This window comes from Drosophila erecta, unplaced genomic scaffold (genome assembly GCF_003286155.1).
Source record: "Drosophila erecta strain 14021-0224.00,06,07 unplaced genomic scaffold, DereRS2 tig00000021-arrow-pilon, whole genome shotgun sequence".
NCBI classification, from domain to species: domain Eukaryota; kingdom Metazoa; phylum Arthropoda; class Insecta; order Diptera; family Drosophilidae; genus Drosophila; species Drosophila erecta.
In genome coordinates this window covers 10,345,006-10,357,139 of record NW_020825198.1, presented here as the reverse complement: position 1 = coordinate 10,357,139, position 12,134 = coordinate 10,345,006, and positions in this window count along the sequence as shown.

Sequence of the window (12,134 nt, the reverse complement as noted above, 5' to 3'; positions counted from 1 at the left end):
TCGCTTGGGCACTGCAGCAAATTTTCAAAGATTTTCATAGGATTTTCATAGGATTTTCATAAGATTTTCATATTGTGAGAGACTCTTGTGCTTCCTCACCAATACTAAAGACAAGGAGCTGCCTATTTTCCCTATGTTAAATAATATATATTTTATAAAGAATACCTATTACGGTAGGCATAGATTCTAATAATCTCTTGTCAAGGTATTTATCATTTCAGTTATTTCATTTTGATTGAGTATGAATTTATTTCTAAGTAGCAAAATTGGTTTATGTTTCATTGAAAGCAGTTGATGCTTGATCTCATAACAACTATTATCCAAGCATCATGAAGTATATGACATTTATATGATTTAATGAGCACAAATGTAATACAGCTTAGCGTGCTGCAAATTATCTCTTGTTTTCGCCGTGTTCTCAATCGCCCCTCCCCCTGGTCCCTAAAGTCCTTTTGGCCCTGATCTGTCGTGGCTTTGGCGGCTTTGTCCCGGCGCACGGTTGTCTCAGCCAAATCTAATTTGCGCCTTAGCAGCTGCTCAGAGCTCGGCGACCGATGACCTTGGAGCTGTATCTGTGTTTCTGTGCGGCCGTGGATTCATAGACCTCCAACGGAACGCCCCAAACGGATCCAACTCGCAAACAGGCAGGAAGCCCTGCGGGGGGATTAAAGCCATTGTGGCTGATGGATTGCCGGGGTCTTAGCTTACTTTTCCCACTTGCTGGCCACGTTCTGCTTTCGTCATTCTTCCTGCCAGCGTTTCACAATCATAAACAACGGCGAAATAGAAATGAGTATTTCACATTCGCACGTAAACAACGCATTGAGTGGCCAAAAGGTGGGGGCGTGGCTAATCCACATTCAGCTTGCAGAGGCATGTATGGCTAATAGGGTGGACTTTATTGAGGTAATACTCGTGAAAACCCTAGTTCCATTACAGTTAATGGGGAATTAAAGGGTGCTTGTGATCTCGTATGCAATGTATAGCCAACCATTACTATATTTTTGCAAACCCACCGGCTTAATAGCTTATCGATAGAGGAGGTTTAAGGATATTTATATTTGTCAGTCGGCAGATAATTAATTGAGCTGGTAATGAAAGTCAAAGTCATGCATGTAATGCACTTAATAATTAAAATGTTGTTTTCGACAGTTAACTTGGCAGCTTACATTTATTCAAATGAGTACATATATGCCCCTATTAAATATGCAATAAATATTGCGTATGAGTAATAGCCAATTAAAACAGTTTTACTTCCAAACGCAACCAGTAAAGTGCTCTATTTGAATGTCGCTTCTTGTTATGATTTTTCCAACTTTCTAGGAACTAGAAAGGTCCACCCAAGGGAAAACTCTCCCAATTTTCAGCTTACCCCGCGCTTTCACCCAGCATTTTTCACTCCGCCCAACTTAATCCGGTCGCCCGGCTAATAAAAGTAAACATTTCTTTCCGCGTGACTAAATACCTTTCACTTGCTGTCGCTGTTTCTGTCGCTTTTGCCGGCCACGCCCCCGCCGCCCACCTTTCGCCACCCACCACCCACCGCCCAGCACTTGACTTGCCGCTTGGCCCCTTTTATTAATCGCGTGTCGAGGCGCGTCATGCGTCGGCAATATGAAGTAGAATTTTGCAGCTTTCTTCGCCTTTGTTGTTGTGGGTGGATGGCTGGGTGGCTGGGTGGCTGCTGGCGAGCTAATTAAAAATTATAATTAATTGCATTTGCTGGGCGCACAAGTCACTCGCATGTGCGTACGAGTGTGTGTGTGTAGGGGGTGTTCTTCTTCAGGAGGGTGTGCCCAGCATATCTTGGGAAATTCATCTAAGTTCACAGGCAGACGCATTAGGCTTATTAAATTTGGCTAGAACAAACCCGAAACCTGCAAGGCGGAATGTGTGTGTGTCCGCATTAAGTTATTAAACGGAAAAGGCAACAAAATGTTATTTAACTTTGTAAGCCAAGATGTTAAGCGGCGATTAGTTGATGTCCTCGTTATGCTAACTGCTTATTAAAAAATGTAATTACAGGATCCAGTAAAACTCCAGTAAGTATAGCATGTATAGGTGAGCAGATACCGGCCTGAATTGGCCTGGCCCACTCATAAATTTCCGCAAAACATAATTTGAGGTTGTTGCTGGAGCATAACTCATTTTACCTGCCATTCGTGTGGGGGGCGTAATTAATCGGATATAGCGACAAGCGAATTAATGAGTGGAAGGGTATTAAGATTATGCGAAGCGGGAATACGCTAAGGGTGCCAAAGGGTTTTAACCAAATTCGGGGAGCAAGTTTAATTGCATTTACTATACACTTTGCTGCTGGCCCAGCAGCAGCAGCACTTAGCGCAAATTGAAAGGGGTGAAAATAGCCGGGCTATTTTCAGGGATTTCGCTGGTTAAATCCCCTTAAATAAGCAAATGCTCCCGGTTTTACACTATACTGCCCGCAAGGACTCGCCTTAATGTGTTCTGTCAGCATTTTAATAAAATGCAACATAGCTGCAGAAAAACAGGCCATGCTCAATGATTTATGCCGCGAAGTTTGCTGATCAATGGCAAATAATAAATTAAATTACTTTAATTGCACATTACCAGGACGTGTGTGTGTGTGTGTGCCTGCGTGCGTGTGTGTGTGAGGGTCCTTAATGAGAGCAAGGTGGCACTGGAAAAGCGAGCCAATGCATAAATGCAAGTCGAGCTGCGACAGATGCCACTGACAGTTGCCACTTTTCCACCTTCTCCAGCTTCTCCAGCATACAGCTGCCCGGGAAAGTTGACTTTAATATTTCATTCACCTTTGCCACGGCAACCGCAAATCAATTAATTCATTACAACTGCCTGCTGGAAAAACTGCTGACAAAGGCCACGTCATTATCGTTCTCATCATCATGGGGAACTACAGCCTTGCAAAGGAGAAGCAAAACTGCTAACCAAGTTATTTTCCTTGCCTTTCGTGTTAATTATTTCCGCTGGAAGGCGAGGCTTTTATTTATTGTACTACGCGCAAAGGAACTCTACTTTTCGCAATTGGCAGTTTGAGTGCCAGCTGCCATAAATAATGCAGATACTCTTGTCCGAATTTGACAGTAAAGTGCGTTTAATTAAAATTTACAACTCGGCTGGAGAAATCATTTAGGTGGGGCGACGAGCTTCACCATGTTCCCACGTTTCTAAGTTTCCCATTTTCCCCAACTTTAATAATTGATGAGGCTGCTTAAAGTTATCTGCACAACATTATTCCGAGTACCTTTGTTTTCCACACATTTGCTTACCCTCAAAGAAGCACACCCGCTCATCTCGAACCAAAACATTTCAGTTCCTTTGTCATTGTGTCGAAATGTGTCCTGATCCGGCATCGCATAAATAAGTGAAGGAAATGAAGGAACATTAAACGGGAATTCAGAGAAAATCATTTCGACGGACTGACAACAGTCTTTGTATATTATTAAAATTTTCAACTCCTCCTTCGCCGGTGAATAAATCATGAACAGCTGTTGCTGCTGGCTGATTGATTTGCTTACAATTTACATTTGGCCAGAACAGGATTTGCCTGCCCTCATTACGGGCCAAAGAAAAAACAAATAGGAAATTATCAAAAAAGAAGGGAATAAAAATGATTGGAAATTGCCTTAGCCATTTGGCCATTAATTGACGTTGATCGACAGTTGCCATTTGTACAGAATCTGCACAATATTTATTCGCTTCTGCCCATGGCCGTGCCTCGAGCCGCTCCTCCTTGGCAATCATTTATTCATTCATTAATTTGTGTTTGTTTTATGTTAATTTATTTATTACACTTTCACCACTGCCTCACCCACCACCTGCTTTCATCAAATTAAAGGTGAGCCAATTACGAATGCCGGCGAAGGTTCGATGTTCGACTCTCCCGAGCCGTTCATATGCGCATAAATAAGCTCTTTTTGGCAGTTGGCAACTGGCAGTTGGATGGGCGAATTACGGCCCAATGTTCTGCTGTGGCACTTAACAAGTTGCTTTTTGATTGGCGCACGCAATCATCGAATTACTGAATTTTTATTTACAGTTAATTTGCTTAATTATGACAGAGACAAAGCCCAGCATTGCTGTTTGCCATACGCGAGTTATGAAATTTAAGCCGGCCACTTATCACATCCGCATTTCTGTCTTTGAATGCTCCCCTCGTATTGTATTTTAATTAAAGCACGTATTCTCTGGGGGCAGCGAATGCAGGCAGCAATTAAAGCCGAATAATGGCAGTCAGCAGTGCATACGAAAAATGGAAATGAACGGCAAAAGGACGGCTAACAAGGCGACAACGCCAACGCCGCCAACGCCATCGAAAACGCCATAGTATACGCCATTGCGTATACGCCGCGTTGGCCCATTACATAACGCTTTTCTTCATTTGCTGGTGGCCTTTTCCTCTTCTTGTGCACGACTGGACGCGCGTAAGGTCGTGTCGAAAAAAACACACATTTTCGCCATTTCCCGCAGAAGAGCCTAGGGCCTAAATGGAAATCGAAGTTGAAAACGAAATGTTTTTATGGCATTTAAGAAGTAAGTTTTTCAGGGCTGCAGTAAACACAAAATTGTATATATTATCTGTAAACGTATAATTCTCATTTGTGCCATTGGAAATTTAACAAAATTGTAATCATCGTTTGATAGAATCCCCTAACCTTTTGAAGTTCCATATGTGTTGGAGACTTATAATAAACCTTCGCAAAACCTGGCAGGATTCAAGTGAATAGCCATTGGATGCGTTGTTTAATTATGCCAATTTATGCCAACAATCAGTGCGCAATAGGCAGACAAGTGCCAAAAGCACCAACAACCGATGGCATGTGGCAACACAACGAGCAGAGGGCGTGTCCCGGGGCAAAATGGTCTCAGATAACACGTAAATAAGAACGCATACAGACACACTCAGACGCACACAGATAGGGAGAAACTGCGACACATGCAGAACAATTGACTTGGGCTAACAAAAAGATACAAGATACAACGCAGACACACACACAATAGACACAATTCCAGGCCATTGTTTTACAACTGCCAACAAAAGCAGCAAATTTAACTTCTTTGCCTTTTGCGCATGTGTGTGTGTGTGCGCTGTTTGTGTGTTAAGTGACTTGTTTTACAATGCCAATGATAACACACATACAACGCGCACTGCACACAGTTGCCAAGAGGGATACACAAGGCAACATCTTGATAAGCTCGCTATCTGCGGCTCGTCTGACATTTTGTAATTGAAATTCTGGTGCAGCCTACTTTTCAGCGTTGCACCCATTACGCATACGCCGCGTTGGGCACTTAAAGGAATTAATCTATTTGCCAGACCCTCACCAAATCCACGTACTTCTCGGGAGGGGGCGCACAAAAGCGTAACGTCATTTTCAAAATTAAAAAATATGTATGTAAGTTGAAGCGTGACATTGGCTTCGTTACACTGGCCAGCAAAAATTTGTTTCTCACTTGGACTTTTACTGCAGCACATTAGCTATAAAATGTATAACAAGGAAGTTGGGTTATTGATCGCTTTTTGCTGCCGACAAGTTCAGTTTCAGAATGCAAATTTTTAATTGGCAACTTTGTTGGCCAGTGTGGCGCCTGCACAGCAATTCCGCTAGCTGTTCTGCAGTCTGTTAGCCAGATTTCCAGCCACATACACGAGACAACTTGTTGCCCCGACAGGTCGACAGACAGCAGCAGTTGGCATGAGTGTGCGCAAGTTTTCCACTCCACCCAAGGTCAGCTCGGGCTCATATTAAAGTGAAAATTTGTTTTATTTTGCTGGGCGATGTGCATGAAAAATAGATGAGGCCGGCTGGCCAAAAAAGGAAGTGCCATCCCGACGCTGCCTCCAAGAAAACGGCTCAGCAGAGACAGCAGCACGAGGCAAGGGACAGCACTTCATTGAACCTAATCAGTTTTGAGGCCAGAGCCAGTTTGGGCCTGGAGCTTGGGCTTGGGCTTGGGCTTTGGCTTGGGTCCTGGCACGTGGCCATTGGCCGAATGGTCTGAGGCCACTAATCCCATAAATAATGCACGGGACAAACAAGTCCGGCAGATTGGCAGGGATTCGGGGCTACGGACGCGGGCACGGGAATCGTGACTCTCAAAGATGCGGCTGGCCAATCATTTCAAGGACATAAATTCACGCAAATGTTTCAATCAATTTTGCGCTGCCCAGGCACAATACAAATTCAATTTGACCCACAAATTGCTGGCGCAGCCCAAAGGACTCCCACCCACCAAGTTGTGCGTGGTGTTATTGGGGCATCTTTATGCGATTACAGCAACAACGGAGCGCCGTGCGAGCGCACTCTACTGTACAGTGAAGCACGGAAAGGCTTTGCTGGCAGAAAACAGGACACGGGCTGGACAGGCGCAGGATATCGTACACAAAGGACGAGGCGAGCGCCGCACTAAAGAGGGACAGCGCAACGGAAATGTCTAACGATTGAACAGAACGGATACCGAAAGGGGCGCGGCCGGAAGGGGCGGTGGGTGGTAAGTGGGTGGGTGCGAGAGTGGGGCGCATGAGAAGCAGTAATAAATGACATGACAGACATCGAAGCGAATTCCTTTGAGGGACCCGGAACCCTGCATCGGAGCTCGACTCCTGTCAGAGTCATAACCGCTTACCCAATGCAAATGGGCTGGTGCTTACACTGAAACAAATGCCTCAAAGCAAAAGTAGTCTGAATGCTGTCATATTACTAGAACCATTTAACTAGGGAACATTTTCAATGCACCTTTAAAAAAAAATCATTATCAACAAGAGTAAGTTACTTGTACTCAAACTATATGTATTCATAAGGAAGTTGTTGCCTGGTATATTTTAGAATATATTTTCAATACATTAAGTAAGTTGCAGTTACTTTTCTGAGTGCAGGAGTGAAGCAACTGGGTGGCGGCAATAGAAGCAGAGTGCATACTGAGTTTCCTCATTAAAAACTGACTAAATTGAGTTGTGTGTGAGCTGTCTTGCAACATCGCCAAAAAAAGAAAACCTACCGTTTACATTTCTTGGTAATGCGCTTTGGTTGGATGGCGAAACGGGGCAAACCGGGAAGGGGTTCATCCACTGGTTACAAGTTGCGACTGCCACTTGCAAAATGCCTGCCAAGGATTTATAATGTTGTCCTCGTCCTCGAGGCGCTCGAGCTGCCGTTAAGTGCACGAGTTAACCCCGTTTTGTGTCTTATGCCTGCTCCTTTTTTTGCCCCCTTGCTTCTCGTTTTCCAGGACGCAGGAGAAGCTCCTGCAGCTGCAGCAATTTGCTGCTCGCAGGATAATCGTGGGAAATAATGGTGTGAGCGTAATATGCGAATGGTTTGCTAATCGAGCATGCGATAAATTCCAGTGGGCGAGCTTATATTTCAATTCGGCATAATGTGAAGAATATTAATATTTGAATAAATTAGGATAATGAAAGGTGTAGTTGACTCGGAATTAGATAATGAAACTCATTTAACAGTCTGCAAATGGAAACTCCCCATGGCTGTGTAGTCAGTAAATTTATATATACTTTTACAATGATTTATGCTGTTTTTAGTTTTTGCCATCATTACTTTTTCCACTTTCAGACGCAGCGGAGTGGCATAAAATGTTCACCCAGAAAACACATCCACGTGCCCTGGAATTTATTGAATCAACGCGCGTGGCATAAACAATGGGCAGCTGCAGCACGGATAGAGATAATAGGGCGTGGCACCGCCTAAATATAGAACACAACCATTTCCTTATTGCAGATAGAGCGCGCATTGTCTGAGTCCTGGACGGGATGGGGATGGGGAAACAACTGGAAAAACAAGAGGAGCCGCGGGGAAAAATACGAGCAGGACTCGAAGGAAAGTGCAACACATTAGCCGGTTCTGTGGGCCTTTGTCTTTGCCAGACAAGTGCAACAATAGAGCGAATAGTATGAAACAGTCTGAAAAGGGCGCAGATGGGGTATGGATCGGAGTGGGGCAGTCCTTATCCAATTGGGGCTGCCGCATACTCTTTTGTTTGGAGCCTTTTGTTTCAGCTATTAAGGTTGCTGCGACGGCAAAACGTGTGCGTAATAAACCACACTATACAACTTTCTTTTTTGGCTTTGTTTTTCAGCGTTCAGCACGCATAACTACGTCGCGAATGGAGAGCCATCAACTAGCCAGTTCCTTCCCCTGAGGCTATTTGCTTTGAATGCAATTAAAACTACATTTATTGGCTTTGGAAAAAAATCATCAGCTGAGTGATATTAATAAATTGTTCCTTGGCCAGGCAAAATGAGCAATAATCAAACAGAAGGCAGAGTAAAAAATTCATAATTGCCAGTCTAAAAGTGGAAAGGCGGACAAAGGAAAAGTGCCCCGGCGGAGTGAAAAGGGTGCTGGCAATAAGAAAAATGACAGAAACGAGCGATTTTATCATTTGCAGAGGAGTTGGGAAAAATATATTAAATTTCCTCCTGCTCTTTCAATTAAACTTCAGAAGAATCGTTTTTCAGCCCTATCTATAGTTGGCTACAGATTAAAAGTTGAGCTGAGCGATAGTTTTCCACCTGCTCTGCGTCAAAGTTTTCCTGGCCCCAGGCTTTGGAAATTTCCATTATGTTTTCCTGGCGCGAAAGCTTGAATTAAACTATTTGTTACTAGCTGTATCATCGATTTTTTAACTTACTGCTGAAAAAATAATACATGATTTTTGGAGAATCTACCCAAGTGCTTATAGTAATGGTTTGAACTTACAGTCCTAGTCTTGAACAGAATCCTTATCTGAAAGTGCCAGATCCTTCCCTGCGCCATTTCAATTTGCACAGAAGCTTTTCCTTTTAGTGACCTAATCAACTCGTTAGTAATTTTATAGCAATTTCACAGCTTATCCGTACAGCATCCTTATGGCTGGCCATCAACAGCTCATTTATCCTGGATCTCCACTTTCGGCAGCACCGCCTCACTTCTTCGGTTCATTTTCGCCTCTGAGTTAATGACATTGCTCTGCGGTTCTATCTCCTTCAGTGGCCATAAATTCACCCTGCTCTGGTCATTGGATGGCCATTTTGGGGCTCTACTGCACAGCATTATGAATTGATTGCTTTCAGGTGCTGGCCGGACCACACGGACCGTACAAATATCAATAACTATCTAAGGCAAATCCCCATTTTACACGCGGTAAGCTATTTTTCATTTTCAGTGCTCACAACTCTTTCCCCATTTTTGGGTGTGTAGATTTTATGTATGGCACAACTACATACAAACTTTACGTGCTTTCGGGCTCCCTGCCTTTTTGTGCATCATCAAAACTTAGTAAATTAAAATGGTCAGCGAGGCGTTTTTGTTTCGCTGGCATTTATTTTCAATTTGCGTGGCATGCTTTTAGGCGTTCGCACCCAATACCATTTTTTCGACCTTCGCTTAGCTTCTGCTTACCATTTAGTTTTGTTTAGCCACAATTTTGGATTGAAATTTCTGTGTTTTTTATGGTATCTCCATTTGTGCCGGCTTTGTGTTCGGAATATTGATTAAATGGAAACGCCGCTTAGGAATGTAGAGTGTACGGAAACAATTGCACAGAGCGGCGGCATGAGGGGTTCAATGTTCAATGCATTACGGACTGATTGCACAAATAAAAGCCCAGGCAATTGGCCCGGCAAAAGGTTAAATTCGGGCAATTTATTAAAACACACACGTGTCGAACATTTGTTTGCCAGCCAAAGGGAAATGGGGCGCAGAAGGCAATTTGTTTGTCTGCTAGCTTCGGTTAATTGAAACAAGAATTCGCCGAGTTTAAAGGAGGCGAAACATTAGCCTAATCATCCGCCCAACCAGAAAAGACTCGCAGCAAAGCTTATGCTCCATTCACGCTTACCGCTAAGCCTGGCCGCCGGAAAATGTTCGCTTTTCCGCCACGGAGCGTCTCGGGTGCTCCATTAAAAATGCATTTATCATTTGGCGTTTTGAAAAAGCTTCCTTCCTTTCTTTCAGGCTGTCTGCCAGGAGACTGACACCTTGTATCAGGCTGCTCATCCCTTCCATTCCCCTGCACTCTAAGATGTTTGTGTTTTTTTGGTTTTTGGTTTTCTGATGCTTCTGTTCCTCGAAAGCGAGCACAAATTGTACTCGGCTGCCGCCAGGAAAACGGGCAACTTTCCCTTTAGCCGCCTCTTGTTTTTGGTCGAAAGTAAAAAGTGCCAGCGCCATGCAACTTGGGGCCTGTTCGAGCGCTAAACTGTTACTTCCACATGCTGAACCCGGATCGGGGTTAGAGTTGCGACTCTGGGGGAGAACAGGTCGCCCATCCGGCTCCAGCTGGCCATCGATGTCGGGTTTTAGCTAAGCCAGCAGCCGAGACAAAGGCATTCCCAGGGTGTTCATAAAAACCATGTCTGCCTCTCCTTTCCCGGCCAGTTAACTAGGTCAGGCATGCACTTGGCAAAAGTTGGAAGGCGCTGTAATTAGCTGAGCAAAACTCAGCAAAATTACAGAAATACTAAATACATTAGGTGGAAAATCAGATGAGCTCGTAAAAACTTTTAGTGAGGCCTTAGAAAACTAAACAAGATAGCTGTTAAAAAATACATTTTAATTATGTCTAACATATTTTTAAATATAGTTTTTTTTCGTAGTATTTGTGTATTTGAATAATTTAACTTGTTGCGTGCTCAAATAAATTTTCCCTGTGTATCCACACACAAACATTGGCTGCCAGCGGAAAAGCCAGGTGAAAGTTGCCGCCACACGGCCAACTGGTGAGAGTGAGAGTGAGAGCGATAGTTCGAGGCTTTCCATTCATGTTTCGCCGCAATGCAGCGTCTGCATAAATTTCATTAGATTTTAGCTCTGGCTCACACTCAGAATCCCGAACGTCAGCCGCCCCTCTTGTTGCCACTGTCTATAACAAATCAATTGGCCTTCAATGCTGGGCCACAATGGGTTGGGACTGGGGAATCTAAATCGTGGAACGAATATATATACTTGTATATAGGGTGGAGGCGGACGGAAACCGTCTGAGGCACAGAGGCACATACTCGTAAATGGCTTCCTAATGAAGTCATAAAGTGCCCGGCGGTGGCAACTAGATGTCCGCCATTAAACACACCTTGAGCCGCGGCCAAAGCCGCTGCGAAGTATGCTAATAAACGTAAACCGAGCTCCATTACCAGGGGAAGTTGAAGTCATAAAAATAAAAATAACCGAGAACCGAATGATGAGTGCCAGGAGCGATTTCCAGCGGCTTCTTAGATTCTTAGAGCCCACGGCAATTCCCGATGAGCTGATAAGCTCAAAAGCGGCGCGAGAAGTGGCAACTCAACTTTTCCGAGCAACTATAAATGCAAATTCCAAGGAAATTCAGAAGAAGCTGCCTAGCAATTGGAGGATATGGGTTTCAGGGTCGTCCTTAACGTCTCACAGGTACAGGATTTTTATGCCACAGATAAGCTCTCAGATTAAGACCTTTCATTAATCAATGTAAATACTAAAACACCAATTTGAAGGGATTTATAAAATTGCCATTCGTAACAGAATTATTTTTACAAGTCTTGCAATGTTTTTTAAAGTCTTTCCTTTAAATTCCTTGTCTGTCGATCAATTTTGTTTGAATAAAAAAGAGTTAGTGAGTAAAAATGTATATTTTCAAGAAAGTGCTTTGAAAAGAGCAAGATTGATTCCATATTTTCTGTTTTGATTTATTTATTTAATGTCTAGTGTACATACGCATGTACATTTTAAGTTTCCCAAAGCCTTTTACTTTAAATTCCTGCCAGCCAAACATTAATTTTCTAATGGCTTGACCAATATTTTTCGTAAACATTTCTATGGCAAGTGCGAGAACCAGATTCGTTAAAAATGTAGGCCAAAAATGCTAAAAGCCTCGTTGCCTTAGCACTTCGGCCCAATAAACTCTATCCCACCTTTTAGAGCCGTGGCTCGGGGCATAAAAAGCAAAGACTTTCAAGTGGCATTTACCTTCTGGGGCGGGACACCATATTCCACAAGGTGTTTCAGTGTGTGTGTGGGTGTTGTGGCACACACAAAGACGGGGAAAGACAGAGACAAAGGAAAGAGTGCGGTCAAAGGCATAATGCAAAGGGAAACCGCGAAAACCCAGCTCACCCATACACCCATACACTCACACACTCACACTGGCACTCAAAACACATATTG